The sequence below is a fragment of the Scyliorhinus torazame genome, chromosome 13 (genome assembly GCF_047496885.1).
Source record: "Scyliorhinus torazame isolate Kashiwa2021f chromosome 13, sScyTor2.1, whole genome shotgun sequence".
In the NCBI taxonomy this organism is placed as follows: Eukaryota; Metazoa; Chordata; class Chondrichthyes; order Carcharhiniformes; family Scyliorhinidae; genus Scyliorhinus; species Scyliorhinus torazame.
Genome location: NC_092719.1, coordinates 139,107,253 through 139,124,844, shown reverse-complemented (window position 1 = coordinate 139,124,844; position 17,592 = coordinate 139,107,253). Strand labels below are relative to the sequence as shown.

Sequence of the window (17,592 nt, the reverse complement as noted above, 5' to 3'; positions counted from 1 at the left end):
CTCCTTTCTGCCATTCTGCCACATGCAGACAGGGCATGTGCAATGAGAACCATGGTGCAACCAGGAATACATGGAGCAAGCTATCAGTGTTCTGAAATATTGATTCTTCTACCTGGAGTGCCAGAGGAAGACATGGCTCCAAATTCATGGTGATCTGTTGCATTCTAGCCAATTGGGCACTTCCCAACAGAAGATCAATTAAAACCTAGGAACGAGGAGGAGGAAGGAAGGCGTATCTGGGCACCATTTCTTCAGACAAGTGGCTTTGCCTGTCTTAGGTCACCTATACAGTGCTGCCCCAGTGACTGATCCTGCCTCTTGACGTAAGATAACCTCTAAATATCTCTAAAATATGTACCTTGTATAAAGTAGTGACCTTGGTTATCTGATAGCATAAATGCAGAAGGCAAGGGCTGGTGTAGGGAAAGAAGTATTGGCTGGAAAGTAAGAGATCCATGTTCACACCATCTGCAGTTTGCACTCCATGCTAGGCTGAGGGATAAGGGTGAAGTGAAATTTCAGAAGGTGCATGAAGCAGAAGCGTACTGTCATTCTCAATGTTCCCTCGAGCCTACTGCTCCCATGGGTATCTTATTTCTTTTGAGACACATTTGGGCACAGTTTTACCAGTTTCTGCAGTGAAAAGACATCTCTTAGAATCCCATGCAATCCCTAAAGTGCAGAAGGAAGCCATTCGACCCATCGAGTCTGCACCGGCCTTCTGAAAGAGCACCCTACCTAGCCGCCCCCCCCCCCCCCCACTCTATCCCAGTACCCTGGACACTAAATGGCAATTTTAGCATGGCCAATCCACATAATCTGCACATCTTTGGACTGTGGGAGGAAGGTGGAGCACCCGGAGGAAACCCACACAGATGACTGCAGAACGTGCAAACTCCATACAGTCACCCAAGGCTGGAATTGAAACTGGGTCCCTGGCTCTATGACACAGCAGTGCTCACCGCTGTGCCACCACCCCTTTTTGAATCTGCTTTTTAAGAGGGGCAGACTACCTTGAAGAAATGCAGCCTAGCTGTACTTCATGCTAACCATGTATGCACCTGGTCTCCCTGCTGTGTGTGCAGCCAGTCGCAGCATGTTTAGCACTGAGCTATACACTGCATTCACACTGATATAAGATGCAGGATAATCCTGCCTCACTAGAACCATTGCCCATTCCTGAAAACTGTCATGATCCCAATTTTGTGCCTCATATGTCATGGAATCTAATTGTTACCTCTGTTTACACGAGCAAATCTAATGGCGTCAGACAATACAATTACACTGAAGTTTGAGAAAATCAAGATGACAACCATTGACCTTCATTGTGACAAGGATGTTTTTAACAAATAAATCTTGTGGCATTCTTCTGCAGCAAACTAAGATTTCTGCTTCCATTATTTTCTTCACTGTATTTTGATAAAAACATTTAGAGCAATAGTAGAAAAATAAACTGGGCCTTTCAGGAGCCTGCACGCTGCATTGAGTTCTTACATTATCATTTTAGCAATAGGGTCTAGTTTTATATTGATAGAATCCGAGTCCTTTTTCTGGCTGTCTGCAAAGGTTCCATGTGAAATGAGAAAGAAGGGAGGCAGGTATATATTAATGTCGCCCACAATCACAACTCTCAGAAATTTGTCGAAATGTTTCAGAGACAGCAAAGTACTTTGAAGTGCAGTTGCAGAACAGTTAGTTAAGTCACCCATTAAAGCAGCTAATCAGCGCAGTGCAACATCTTAGAGATACCTGAATTATTAATCATGGATGGGGGTTGAGAACACCAATTTAGTCAGGCCGCCAACAGAATGACCTACTTTCATTTGAATGACACCACATGCCTTTTAACAATGGCCTAAATTATCAGAGCTTTGATTTAATGTCTCATTGAAATGACGCCCCAACAATGCAGCATTTCTGATTTCTGCACTGGGCAAAGGTAGACAGGATACTCGAGTCCTGGAGAGTATATTGAACGAGCAGCATCTGATTTCAATGAGAGCAAGTTATCAACTGCGCCAGGCTCTGACAACTCATTCCAATTATTGTGGGCTCAGCCAAACAGCACCAAAATCTCTGCCCCAATTTGACACTAATTGGCAATTTTGTCCAGACATTGTTATACGAGTGATGCAGAACGATTTATTTTCGGCAAGTAAAGGACATTACTGAGGCACTGAAAAAGGAGACGAATCGTGAATACAGCGTCTGATTTACTAAGTTGAGAATACTCGTCACTTGGGCCCTAACGTGCAGTCAAAAAAACACTAAGGCTAATGGAGATGTTTATTATTTATGGCTAAATTTGACAATAACTTCAAACAAGGAGCAGATGCATGGTTATATATAAATATCTCAAAACATTTCTGTCCAAATTGTGCTGCTCTGCTATTAGCTTTGTGGAAACATAATCTTACCTTTAGACTCCCCATTTCTTTTTGAAATTTACCAAATCTTCCCACTGAATGAACCATAAGAAGTTAAATCTTGACATTACAAGGGTAAGGGTAAGTACCTGGCAATTAAATGATAAGTGCTAATGACTGTCAATCAACTGCTCTGTCACGGAAAATTGACAATTTCATATGTGGAACTTCAGTGCTTTCTTTGTGTCATGACCCTGGGCTAGTGCGCAGTCAACCCCAGCCCCACTTGATCTGGGGTTGCAACACAGGCCAAAAAAGACTTGTTTACATTTTATTTCCTTGTTTGCATCTGTATCGCAGCAAAAAAGGCGAATCAACATTTTGAGAATGCTTGGGGTTCCCTGATGCACTTGGGAGGTCACTAGAGGAATCCATGGCTCAATGTTTGGGAAGCCCTGTCATTGTATATTAAAGATGGCGGCTCAGAGATTTATGGATACAATTGTTCTGATCTTCCAGGTTTTAGAATTATCCCAGTGAATTGCACAGCATTGGATGTAACCCGGCTGTTCAAAAAAATAGTAAAAAATATAGGGAAGAATAGATCAGTCAACCTAGCATCAGCAATAAGGAAAAAAGTTAGAATCTACTATTAAAGTGTCAAAGTCAATATTTTCTCGCTTCTATAGTAAAAAGATTCAACACACTCGTTAAGGCAGAATAACAAGCTTTATTTTCAAAAACAATTGCATGCAGTAATGGCTGAAACTTGAAGTCAGAGAGCAGTCAACAAAACTGCTGAGTCTTTCACAAGTTCAGCGTTTTCGTGGAGAATTAGCTCAATATTTTTACATTATCATTATCAAGATTATGTGACAACAGTATAGTCAGGAGTTTGATCGGAAATACAAACGGAAGCATAGACCAGACCATGTTTGGTCATATCACTCATGCCATTATTTAGTCCTTGGAGGGAACATTGAAAGGTCGGAATAGACTTGTTTCTTCCTGAACTTATCTTGTTTTAAATTCCTACGGCCCTGGGTTATGACGAGTTAGTTTTATCAGGAGTTGCCGAGGTCCGGTGTTTTGGAATGGCTCGACCTTCGCTGATCTTTTCAGACTTCAAGTTATGCAGAGTTGGCCAACGGCCATACTAGTCTGAAAATGGTCCTAGGGTAGTTGGGTTTTCTTTGTTTGGGATGGGGGAGGGGACTGTTGGTGGAAGTGGTGTGGGGTGTTTGTTTGGTGATCGGGGGTGGGGCAGGGAGAGGGGAAGCTGGAGAAGTTACAAGGGGGAGGGACAGATTACTGGCGATAAAGGTTTCGATGTTGATGTACTGGTTTGAGGGGGTGGCGGCATCCATCTTGGGTGGTCCCGGACCTGATGCGAGGTGGGGCCTGTCGGACTTCCTTGTGGGTGGGATATGGCTGATCATAGAAGAGGAGGGGGGCCTCAGAATCCCAAATCAGGTTGGTTACATGGAATATGAAGGGGTTAAACTGGCCAGTTAAAAGATCTCGGGTGTTTGCCCAACTGGAGAGTTTGAAGTCAGACATGGTTTTCTTTACAGCAGACATAACTGAGAGTTTGAGATTGGACAAGGTTGCAGAGGGGTGGGTCGGGCAAATGTTTCACTTGAGCTTTAATGCAAGGAGGCGGGGGACCGTGGTGCTGATCAATAGGTGGGTGACCTTTTCAGTGGTTAATATTCTGGTGGATTCAGGACGAGATAAGTAATAGTGAACGGGGTGTTGATGGGCGCTCCGGTGGTCTTTGTGAATGTATATGCGACAAACTGGGATAATACGGACTTTATCAAAAGGGTGGCCATCATTGACCTTGACTCACATCTTGAGGGGAGGGTCGTTAATTGTGTGGTAGACCCCAGGCTACATTGGACATGCCCCCAAGTCCTTTATGACATCAAGGGTGACAAAGGAGATGCTTGTGTTTATGGAGCAGGGGGGTGGAGGGTGGACCCGTGGAGATTCAGGGGCGAAATTCTCCTACCCACCCCGCCACATTTCTGCCCCGACCGGCCGGCGGGAGTCTCCGTAACACCGGCCGGTCAATGGGGTTTCCCATTGTGGGGCAGCCCCACGCCGTCGGGAAACCCCCGGGCGCCGGCAAAACGGAGACTCCCACCGGCGGAGAATGACGCCCCAGATACCCGAAATAGAAGGAGTTTTCCTTCTTTTTGAGGGTCTACTCTTCATAGATTTCTTTGTAATGGGTACGTCATTACTTCCCAGGGTTTGTGGGTGGATATTTTGTGATTGCAATATCTGACCATACTCCACACCATGTGGATTTGTGTTTGGAGACGGGCTGTGCTCAGCGACCCCCATGGACGTTGGATATGGTGTTTCTCACAGACAAGGGGGTTTGTGGGACGATAGCTTCCGCTATTGGAACTTATGTGGAGTTCAATAAGAATGAGGAGGTCTCACCTTCCACGTTCTGAGAAGCACTGAAGGCGGTTATTGGGAGGAATTAATCGCAATAAAAACCCATCGAGATAAGACTGGTAGGATGGAGAGGCAGAGGTTGGTGGATTCCATGCTTGAGGTGGACCATCCACACTCTGCTGCCCCAACGGCAGAGCTGCAAGCAGAGAGGAAGAAGCATCAGATGGCGTTTGAGTTGATATCAACAGGGAAGTCGGTGAGCCAGCTTTGTTGTGCGAAAGGGACGTTTTACGAGTATGGGGAGAAGGCCAACCGGTTACTGGCTCATCAGTTGAGGCGGCAGGCAGCCTCTCCGGAGATAGGTTAGGTTAAGGACTTGAGGGGTGTAGAATTGGTTTCTTCTCCAAAGAAGGTCAATGGGGTTTGAGACTTTTTACTGGGGGTTATACAAGACTGAGCCCCTGGAGGAAGACTCGACTATGGCACAGTTTCTGGATGGGTTAGTCTTCCCGGTGGTGGAAAGGCAAAGAGGGCAGGAGCTGGAGGCACTGTTTGGCTGGAGGAAATTATGCACTGTATTCATTCAATGTAGTCAGGCTCCCGGATGGATTCCCTGTGGAACTTTATAAACAGTTCTCAACTTTGTTGGAGCCACCTGTTTTTCCAATTAAGGGGCATTTAGCGTGGCCAATCCACCTACCCTGCACATCTTTGGGTTGTGGGGGTGAAACCCACGCAAACACGGGAAGAATGTGTAAACTCCACATGGACAGTGACACAGAGCCGGGATTGAACCTGGGACCTCAGCGCCGTGAAGCAGCTGAGCTAAACACTGTGCCACCGTGCTGCCCTTTGTTGGACATATTTAATTGTTCTCTGTCTTGGGGGTGGGGGTTGGTTACCAGTCACACTGGCACAGGCATCAACCTCCTTAATCTTGAAAATGGAAAGAAATCCTATGGAGTGTGGGTCATATCAGTCCATTTCTCTGTTGAATGCTGATGCAAAGCTGTTGGCTAAAGTGTTGGCAACTCATTTGGAGGGGTACCTGCTGGGGGTAATATCTGAGGATCAGGCAGATTTTGTTAAGGGCCAGCAGTCGCCGGCCAACATTAGGAGACTCCTGAATGCTGTCACCCTCGTCAGAGGTAATCATCTCAATGAACACAGAAAAAGCATTTGACCAGATGGAGAAGGGATACTTTTTTGGAGGTACTGGGGGAGTTTGGCTTGGAGCCTAAATTCATTTTGTGTATTCGGCTTTTGTATAGGGCCTGTTCGTACCAATACATTAAGTTTGCTATACGTTTGGTTGAATAGGGATGTCCACTTTCCCCGTCACTTTGCTTTGGTGATTGGTCATCGCATTTGGGTCGGTAGCCAGGTAGAAGGGTATAGAGAGGGGAGATAGGGAGCATAGTGTATCCCTGTATGCAGATGATTATTGCTGTATATCACGGACCCTCTCCTAAAGTGTGGAAGATAATGGAGGAGGTACTTCGAAAGTGTGGTTTCTTCTCAGAATATAAATTGAATGTGGGCAAGAGGGGAAGGGAGCTGATCTGGAGAGGCTACCATTTTTGTTGGCCAGGACCAGTTTTGGGTACCTGGGAATACAGTTGGCTCCCAATTAGGCCTCGTTTTACAAGTTAAGCCTGATCAGTCTGGTAGAGGGGGTGAAGGCAGACTTGAAGAGATGAGATGCACTCCCACTGTCCCTGGCGGGAAGGGTTCAGAGGTTAAGATGAACATTCTTCTAAGGTTCTTATGTGTGTTTGAATGTCTTCCATTCTTTCTTCTTAAATTTTTTTTTGTAGAGTCAAGAAGTTAATTTCAACTTTTATTTGGGTGGGAGTTACTGCCCACCCGACCTCCCTTGAGTAGGGAGGGCATTCCTACAGAGGGATAGTCAGTTGGGTGGGGGGGGGGGGGGGGGGGGGGAGGGGGGAGAGAGGATGGGGTTTGGCATTACCTAAATTGATGTATTATTACCGGATGGTAAACAATGAGTAAGTGTCGGGAGTGGGTCAAGGATTTTGGGGCGGATGGAGGAGGCTCCTTGTAAAGGTTCGGGTTTGAGGACAGTTGTTACTGCTCCTCTTTCATTCTCTCCAGCCAGGTACTCTGCAAGCCCAGTGGTAGCAGCTTCTCTGAGAATAAGCAACCAATTCAGACAGCACTTTAAATTAGAGTCTATGCCGCTACTGATGTCGATCTGTAGGAACCGTCGGTTTAAACCGGCTGGGATGGATTCATCATATACGATCTGGGAGAGGGAGGGGGCCAAGAGGTTTAGGGATTTATTGATGGAGGGTAGGTTTGCTGGGCTTGAGGAGTTGGCGAAGAAGTTCCAACTCCCAGGATGGAATGTTTTTAGGTATTTGCAGATACAGAACTTTATGTGAAAGGAACTCTCTTCATTTCCTCGGTTGCCCGCGCCTTCTCTTATGGATAAGGTTCTGCCTTTTGATGAGATTGGGGAAGGGAGGATATCGGATATATATGGGCAGTTGAGGGAGAGGGCTTCACTGGATGAAGTAAATGGGAGGAATAGTTTGGTTTGGCTTGGGGGATGCGTATGTGGAATGTGGCTCTGCATAGAGTCAATTTTACATCCCCGTGTGCAAGACTGAGTTTGATTTAGTTTAAAGTAGTCCAGTGTGCGCACATGACCAGGTCACGTATGAGTGGGTTCTTTCCGGGTGTAGAGGACATATGCAAGCATTGAGCGATATGTTTTTGTCCTGCCACATGTTGGTTAAGTTCTGGGCTTCTTTCTTCAAAATGATGTCGGAGATTTTGGGGGTTCGAGTGGAGCCATGTCCAATGGTGGCGATCTATGGAGTGTCGGACTTACTGGAGCTGCAGGAGAGGAAGAAGACTGATGTCTTGGCCTTCGCTTCGCTAATAGCTCAGAGGCGAGGCTTGTTGAGATGAACGGCATTGGCGCTGCCTAAGGTTTGGAATGGTTGTGGTATTTGTCGGAATTCCTGCATTTGGAAAAGATCAATTGTGCCATAAGGCAACCGGGGGAGGGATTTTACTCTCAGTCGCTGCTGTTCATTACCTTCTTCAAGGAGCTGGTTGTCGTCAGCAATTGGGAGGGGGGGGTTTGGAGTGGGGTGGGGGAGTGGGGCTAGGAGGTTCTGGGTGAATATAGGAAAGGTGGGGCTGGATTGTGCGGATAGTTTTATAAAAATTGTTCAATATTTTTGACCTTTTCGTATGTTGTAAATTGAAAGCTTTCTGAATAAAAATATTTCAAAAAGAACCAAACATCTGGCTCATTGTTTTCCTGCTGTGCTTTAGAATCTTGATATAAAACTGACCGTTGTGTTTGCTGACTGCTCTAATTTGCAAAAACATTTCAGAGAGGTTGGAAAAGGAACAATGCCACTGAAATTCTTTTCTTTCCATTAAATGTAGGATTAATGCAGAAATTTGTCATCTTATTGTCAGTGGTTACAACTATTCACCGCAAACAAAAGTCAAAGAATTGCTTGAAGAATGGTTGAAAATGCAGTTAATGACAGAGTTCTGGAACTAAAAGTGAAAAGAAATTTGTTATAAATGGCTAATTTACACATCACATTGATTTCAGACTCTGCAATTGGAAAAAAGTGATCAGAGACACCAATGGTCAGTGTTATTATTTTTCTGGGGCAGGAGGGGGGATAATTACAAAGTGAGAATGACCGAATCCACTGGACAAAAAAGTAGTGACCTTACAGCTTCTACATAGTCTTCTTAAAATTATTTGTCACTTGAGAAATAATATACAAGAACCGTAAATCTCAAAAAGGACAATTAAAATGTCAGTTAGAAATGATCAGCTGTAGAAGAAAAGCACATGTCACATTAGGGAGTCATTTTGGATACAACGGTCGGAGTTTTCCAACCTTTCATGCCAGTGGTATCTTCCGGTCCTGCTGACCTGAACGGAGATGTCAAGTTACTTGCCAGTGCGCTGGAAAATCCCAGCCAACATAAGGAGCACATTTCAAACTGTTCATTGGTTGATACAACATTCAGGGAAAGCTACAGATAAAGAATATATGTATCATTCCAAAAAAATTGTCCACAGGAAGACTACATAACTTAATGAGGATATTGTATTTTCAATTAACAATTATTAGATGATCCTTAAATGTATTGTGAGAGAGGTAGAAAAAGAAGAATTAACAGTTTTGCTGCTATTTTGTGAAGTACTTCAGTCTCTCATCAATTCAGGGAAGGAAAAGGTTGAAAGGAGGATCTGACCATCGAATGTCCCAGGTTTTTTTTTACGGCCCTGATGTCGTCAATAGTTTCTCTTTTGTTATGTTCTTTATTGTAGCCGCAAAGGGAGAGAATCAGAGGTGGCACACGTGAGTTTGTATAATATAGTGCAAGGGGTTTATTTATAAGATGCTGCTCAAACAGGGTACAATGGTGAACTGCACAAAAGCCCGCAAAACGCTCCAATGACATCATTGCATAAGACGTGATTTTACACCAGCCGATGGTGTTACTCTGACACAGAACACCGCTCTCTCTTTACTCCTTTACTGTTCCCGGCATTTTTTAACACAGATCCAATGCATTATGTCATAACTAACATTGATATGCTCCGGATACATATGCACATTAGTAAAAATAGGCGCCAACTAGGGGATTTTCAGTAACTTCATTGCAGTGTTAATGTACGGCTACTTGTGACACTAAAAAAGATTATTATTATTATTAAGACAGTCTCTTGGGGTGGACGTTTATCTCCTTTTGCAGAAGATGCCACTCAGGAACTTGGCTCTTAAGCGTAGTAGGAGTGTCTTCCTGTATACTGGTCAGTGTTACATCTGGTGAAACCAACTCCGGAACTGTTTCTGGTTGTGTGGGTGATTCCTCGCATATTCTGTAATTGCGGCAGTTGTAGTCCTCAAGTTAGGCATGTCATTGTCCATAATCTCTGTGGTGAAGACATCTGGCACAGATTCTAATCTCTCACTACGTGCAGCCAATAATTGGTCAGCGTTCCAACGCCAAATTCATTCATCATCAAATAGCACAGTTTATGAAATTGGACCCGTTTGTGCGAATACAATTGCTAGAGTCCATTTTTCACTTGAGGTGTAATTTCTCACAAGATCACTTTCCCTGCAGTCCCTCCTAGTGTCTGATGTTGTTACCTGGCTGTCGCCGAAGTTGAAGGTGGAATCAAAAGGTTGAACTGTGTGCGTAGTTTCATTTTTAACATCAATATAGCTGGTGAACTTTGTGTTGTTGAATGCGCAGTGTTTCTGTATGTCATTAGAAAGCTATTGACACGTTCCGTAGGGAGTCTTTATCCCTAGCAATGACAACATTGCATAAGTTGTGATTTTACACCAGCCAATGGTGTTACTCTGATACAGAACACCCCTCTCTCTTTACTCCTTTACTGTTCCCGGCATTTTACCTGGAAACCGTCATGGCATGCTTGAGTGATTGTACAAAACGTTCAGCTCAGCCATTGGTGCCAAGGTGGTAGGGAGCAGATTTGAAATGCCGGATGCTACACCCTTTCAGATAGTCATTAAATTCAACAGATGTGAACTGAGTACCGTTATCACTCACAGGTTGTTCGTGTTGCCCGAAATTGCAAGTACCTCATCAAACCTTTCTATGGCCTGTTCCGTAGTTGTCGATTTCATGATGGCAACCTCTGGTCATGGCAAATGCACATCAATCTCAAGACCACATCAGATGGTCGCAATGGTAAATGTCCTCAAGACCACATCAGATAGTTGCAATGGTATATGTCCTCAAGACCACATCAGATAGTTGCAATGGTACATGTCCTCAAGACCACATCAGATGGTTGCAATGGTAGACACTTCAATTTCTGACGGCAAATCAGTTCAAGTATAAGTGATACTGCAACGCCTGTATCCACTTCCATCTTAATAGTGTTGCCATTTAATTTTTGCTGGAGAAAAATCTTTGCTGGTCTCCTTGTACTGCCAGAACACCAAACTTAAATTCCTTAAGCTGACATGACACTTTAGTACTTGATGAGTCATCACTTGGTTCACTTTACTGGTAAACTCACCATGTAAACTGGAGTATTTTTCTTTGTACGCTCCTTTTCTGTTGATGAAGGTTGACGTGACCAACTGCCTTGACAATGTGACCTCTTTACCACAATTTTGCATTTGTCCTCGCTGCTCCAACATCTCCAGCCATATGGCACACTTGGCTGCAGTAGTAACGTGGTAGGTTCTTGGTGGACCTGCTTCTCACATACTCCATCTTGTAGTCTTTAGCTAAACTCCAATCAGCAAAGCTTCTCTCGCAGCAAGTCCCATAAATGTTGTGATTTCTACAACAGATTTTGGGGTTAATTCCTGAGCCCACAAACTAATCGGTCGTGAAGTATATCATCCAAAGTCTGGTCAAATTCATAGTACTTTGCGAGCTTTCGCAGTAATGCAACAAGTTGTGAAATGTAATCCCCTTCCTCCTGTGCACAATGGTGAAAGTTGAATCTTTCAGCTATTAACAGTGGACGGGGAGAGAAATGTTCCTGCCAGACAGCCATTAACTCATCATATGACTTGTCTCCAGGTTTAGATGGGTGTACTAAATTCTGTAGCAACAGGAATGCTTTCCTCCCAACTGAGCTGAGAAAGGTTGCATTATACAGGTTTGCTGGCGTCTGATTGTCTTTGAGGAAGGACACAAACCTTTCCTCCTAAGAGTTCCATGGCTCCTTGTCAAACGCGTCCATTGAGTCTTTTCCGCCCACCATTTTTGGATTACAGCTCCCTGATCTGTGCTACCCAGCCTTTGGCCTGTCTTTCCTGCCGCTTATTTTCTCTCTATTTAAAATAGACAAACCCACAGCACACCAGCAGACTAGCTGTTTCTGTGCCTCGCTATCAATTCCTGGGCAGTAGGTTACAGAGGCACAGCCCCTCAGGTTCACATTTGTGTGGCCCGCTTCAGTGCCTCATGCATTGTCTCCGCAGCTCTACCCACTACAATGGCAAGTGTACCGAAAAATTCGATCCTCCGTTTGAAGTAAGCCCCCAATAATTTGCAATTGTCCAATAGCTTTTCTTTAATAAAACCCTTTTACTTGCACTTAGTAGCTGTCGCGATCAACCAGATGATTCGCCGACATCATGCTACAAACTGTACAGTGTCCAAGTCTTTATTTGATAGTTGTTCCTACTTGCCACCAAGATGTCTTTGCTTTGGGAGTCAACAATATTTTTCCCGACCTCACTACTGGTTATTGGCCTGGATCTCCATCGATGATTCCTTCTTCTGACTTACAAATTAACAAAAGTTGTTTTTCTCCTTTTTTTTTACAGCCCAGATCTCATCAGCAGTTTCTCGCTGGTTATATTCTTTATTGGAGCCGCAAAGAGAAAGAATCAGAGGTGGCACACATGGAGTTCATATAACATAGAGCAAGGGGTTTATTTACCAGAGGCTGCTGAAACAGGATACAATGGTAAACTCCACAAAAGCTTGCAAAACGCTCCGATTGCATCATTCTGTAACCTGTGACATGACACCAGCCAATCGTGGAGAAGGGAACACTGACAAAGGAGAGTACTTGCAGGCACGGAGATGGGTTGAAGGGTGTATACTTCAACGCAAGAAGCATCAGGAATAAGGTGGATGGACTTAAGGCATGGATCGGTACTTGGGACTACAATGTGGTGGCCATCACGGAAACTTGGATAGAAGAGGGGCAGAAATGGCTGTTGGAGGTCCCTGGTTATAGATGTTTCAATAAGATTAGGGAGGGTGGTAAAAGAGGTGGGGGAGTGACATTGTTAATTAGAGATAGTATAACAGCTGCAGAAAGGCAGTTCGAGGAGTATCTGCCTACTGAGGTAGTGTGGGTTGAAGTCAGAAATAGGAAAGGAGCAGTCACCTTGTTAGGAGTTTTCTATAGGCCCCCCAATAGTAGCAGAGATGTGGAGGAGCAGATTGGGAAACAAATTTTGGAAAGGTGCAGAAGTCACAGGGTAGTAGTCATGGGTGCCTTCAACTTCCCAAACATTGAGTGGAAACTCTTTAGATCAAATAGTTTGGATGGGGTGGTGTTTGTGCAGTGTGTCCAGGAAGCTTTTCTAACACAGTATGTAGATTGTCCGACCAGAGGGGAGGCCATATTGGATTTGGTACTTGGTAATGAACCAGGGCAAGTGATAGATTTGTTAGTGGGGGAGCATTTTGGAGATAGTGACCACAATTCTGTGACTTTCACTTCAGTAATGGAGAGGGATAGATGTGTGCAACAGGGCAAGGTTTACAATTGGGGGAAGGGTAAATACGATGTTGTCAGACAAGAATTGAAGTGCATAAGATGGGAACATAGGCTGTCAGGGAAGGACACAAGTGAAATGTGGAACTTGTTCAAGGAACAGGTACTACATGTCCTTGATATGTATGTCCCTGTCAGGCAGGGAAGAGATGGTCGAGTGAGGGAACCATGGTTGACAAGAGAGGTTGAATGTCTTGTTAAGAGGAAGAAGGAGACTTATGTAAGGCTGAGGACACAAGGTTCAGACAGGGCGCTGGAGGGATACACGATAGCCAGGAGGGAACTGAAGAAAGGGATTAGGAGAGCTAAGAGAGGGAAATATGAGAATGACTAGAGTGAGGGTAGGTCCGATCAAGGACAGTAGCAGGAGATTGTGTATTGAGTCTGAAGAGATAGGAGAGGTCTTGAACGAGTACTTTTCTTCAGTATTTACGAATGAGAGGGGCCATATTGTTGGAGAGGACAGTGTGAAACAGATTGGTAAGCTCGAGGAAATACTTGTTAGGAAGGAAGATGTGTTGGGCATTTTGAAAAACTTGAGGACAGACATGTCCCCTGGGCCTGATGGGATATATCCAAGGATTCTATGGGAAGCAAGAGATGAAATTGCAGAGTCGTTGGCAATGATCTTTTCGCCATCACTGTCAAGAGGGTGGTACCAGGGGATTGGAGAGTGGCGAATGTCGTGCCCCTGTTCAAAAAAGGGACTAGGGATAACCCTGGGAATTACAGGCCAGTTAGTCTTACTTCGGTGGTAGGCAAAGCAATGGAAAGGGTACTGAAGGATAGGATTTCTGAGCACCTGGAAAGACACTGCTTGATTAGGGATAGTCAGCACGGATTTGTGAGGGGTAGGTCTTGCCTTACAAATCTTATTGATTTCTTTGAGGAGGTGACAAAGCATGTGGATAAACGTAAAGCAGTGGATGCAGTGTACATGGATTTTAGTAAGGCATTTGATAAGGTTCCCCATGGTAGCCTTATGCAGAATGTAAGGAGGCATGGGATAGTGGGAAATTTGGCCAGTTGGATAATGAACTGGCTAACCGCTCGTAGTCAGAGAGTGGTGGTGGATGGCAAATATTCAGCCTGGATCCCAGTTACCAGTGGCGTACCGCAGGGATCAGTTCTGGGTCCTCTGCTGTTTGTGATTTTTAATAATGACTTGAATGAGGGAGTTGAAGGGTGGGTCAGTAAATTTGCAGACGATACGAAGATTGGTGGAGTTGTGGATAGCGAGGAGGGCTGTTGTCGGCTGCAAAGAGACATAGATAGGATGCAGAGTTGGGCTGAGAAGTGGCAGATGGAGTTTAACCCTGAAAAGTGTGAGGTTGTCCATTTAGGAAGGACAAATATGAATGCGGAATACAGGGTTAACGGTAGAGTTCTTGGCAATGTGGAGGAGCAGAGAGATCTTGGGGTCTATGTTCATACATCTTTGAAAGTTGCCACTCAAGTGGATAGAGCTGTGAAGAAGGCCTATGGTGTGCTAGCGTTCATTAACAGAGGGATTGAATTTAAGAGCCGTGAGGTGATGATGCAGCTGTACAAAACTTTGGTAAGGCCACATTTGGAGTACTGTGTACAGTTCTGGTTGCCTCGTTTTAGGAAGGATGTGGAAGCTTTGGAAAAGGTGCAAAGGAGATTTACCAGGATGTTGCCTGGAATGGAAAGTAGGTCTTACCAGGAAAGGTTGAGGGTGCTAGGCCTTTTCTCATTAGAACGGAGAAGGGTGAGGAGCGACTTGATAGAGGTTTATAAGATGATCAGGGGAATAGATAGAGTAAACAGTCAGAGACTTTTCCCCGGGTGGAAAAAACCATTACAAGGGGGTGGAGGTGTTGACCTTGGGTAGGGTGCTCTTTCCAGGAGCCGGTGCAGACCCGATGGGCCGGGTGCCCTCCTTCTGCACTGTAAATTCTATGATAATCGATAATTAATCTGGGACAAAGGTTCGGCACAACATCGTGGGCCGACGGGTCTGTTCTGTGCTGTATTTTTCTATGTTCTATGTTCTGATACATAACATATGGTTACTCCAATTCCTTGGACTTAATCTTTAGAGAGACTAAGACGTTACCTATGCTAAGTGCAAGAAGTACCTGTGGACAATTTCCATGAGGAATCAGCTAATTGAGATGGACCTCACATCGTTAAGGTTTTGGTATCACGGAAGCTGGAGTAAGGCCACATTCTTCTCATGTCTGCATGGGTCTCACCCCCACAGCCCAAGATGTGCAGGCTAGGTTTATTTGCCATGCTAGAAATTGGCCCTTAATTGCGAAAAAACAAAATTGCCACGCATATTCATAGTCCATAGCATCTCCACAGTGTAGAAGGAGTCCACCTGGCCCATTGAGTCCGCACTGACCCTCCGAAAGAGTACCCTATCTAGGCCCACTCCACCACCCTAACACCGTAACTCCACCTAACCTGCACAGCTTTGGACACTAAGGGGCAATTTAGCATGGCCAATCCACCTAACCTGCACATCTTTGGACTGTGGGAGGAAACCAGTGCGCCCAGAGGAAACCCAGGGAGAATGTGCAAACTCCACACAGACAGTCACCTAAGGCCAGAATTGAACCAATGTCACTCACGCTATGAGGCAGCAGCCCTACTTGCCACACTCTAACCGTTGGAACTTCTATTGGGGTTGATGCTGCCATGAATTTGAATATTCTGTCAAGCTAGCTCTGATGTTGTAAAATTGCAACCTTACCCCTTGTCTCTGCATCTATTTATGAATTGATCAATCTTGTCAGTTGTTGTTGGAACAAAGTAAACTCAGACAGCAGATTTGTTGCCTTCTAATTGAGTATTGGAAAAACAGTGGTCATTCTGGGGCGTTTGCAGGATTATTAAGATTATCCGGAACCCTTTTACAGGCCTTCAGAACAAAGCTTGGCTTCTTGAGTTGCAGTACCTTAAGCAGCCACAGCTTTAGTGAGCCAATGATCGTTGCTTGACTGCAATGATAGTGCTGCTGAGTCTTTTTTCTGTTTCTGTGGGTTTACCATCCTCAAAGCAGTGATTTTGGCAGTAAATGGACTGCAGACTTGAAAGGCAAAATTAAAAGGTAAGAAAACATTATTTGCAGTCTGTTACGAGCTGTGACTTGATGGGATCTTCTCCCTTGACCTGGTCGGGCTCTTCTCCCTTGACCTGGTCACCAGTGTTTAATTGACCTCCTCCGATGTTAAGGAATAGAAAGCAGCAGTAATTCCTCTCTCTAAGAGTTCTGCTTAAAGGGGGATCCTCAGAGTCAGTTATCTCTTTTTTAATTTATTATTTCACGGAATGATGGTGTTGTTGGCAATGTCAATATTATTTGCCCATCACTGAATGCCCGTTGAATTGAGTGGCTTGCCCAACCATTTCAGAGGCAGTTAAGTCAAGCACATGGCTGTCAGTCAAATCTTCATAAAACATGCTGCCACCAGATGAAGATCTTCTATTCATTGTAAACATACCAATCATATGACAAGGTTTGGTAAAACAATAATGTGGGTTCTTTATTAGAAAATAAGATTATGTACACACAGCATTCATAGAGACTATGGAGGGCTGCTGATTATACTGAGTACAGAGTCAAGGGACTGTATGATTTATGATTTTATATATATATATGTATACAGTATACATGATTGTATCATGTTCTGTCTTTGCAGTAGTAATTGACTGAAGATTAAGATATGTTCCTTTCAGGTACTTGTGCATCGTATTGCAATATAGAGTTTAAAAGCAAGGAAGTTATGTTAAACTTGTACAGCACACTGGTTCAGCCTCATCTGGAGTATTACATGCAGTTTTTGTGTCATATTTAGGAAAAGGAATTAGAGAAAGAGCAGACAAGAGTCACGAGAATGGGCCTGGGATGAGGAACTTCAGTTATGTAGATAGATTTGGAAAGTTGGGACTGTTTTCCTGGGAGAAAAGTACATTGAGAGGAGATTTGATGAGAGTATTCAAAATCATGAGGGGTTCAGGCAAAGTAGATCGGGAGAAAATGTTCCCATTGGTGGATGGATTGAGAGGAGAGGACACAGATTTAAGGTAGACAACAAAAGAAGCAATGGCAACATGAAGAAAAGCATTTTCAAGCAGTGAATGGTGAACATCTGGAATGCACTGCCTGAAAATATGGTGAAGGCAGCTTCAATCAAGGCATCTCAAAGGGAATTGGATTATCTGAAAGCTGAATGTGCAGGCAATGGGGAGAAAGCAAGGAGTGACACTGGATAAATTACTCCAACAGAAAGTGGACAGACTATAGGCTGAATGGTCCCCTCCTGTGCTGTAACAATTCTGTGATTCTGCAAATGATATGTGCAATTTGCTCTGCAAAGATTGGAGTTGAAATTCTCAGTGAAGCATGTAGAGAGATACAGCAAGACTAGTCACAGAGTTTCCTCAAGTATATGTACTGTGCTGTTCCTGTTAACTTATTGTTTTTTGTTACTGTTGAAATAGAGTATGTGAGATGTGAGGGTGTGTATGTTTTCTATGAACCTG

The 17,592-nt window shown here is 44.3% G+C and overlaps 1 protein-coding gene across 23 annotated transcripts in view; it reads right to left on the bottom strand.

Annotated features, from left to right (window-relative positions):
- LOC140388298 (contactin-4-like) overlaps positions 1-17,592 on the bottom strand; it is a 3,617,424-nt gene that overhangs the window by 2,796,156 nt on the left and 803,676 nt on the right. The gene's annotated exons all lie outside the window — the stretch shown is intronic.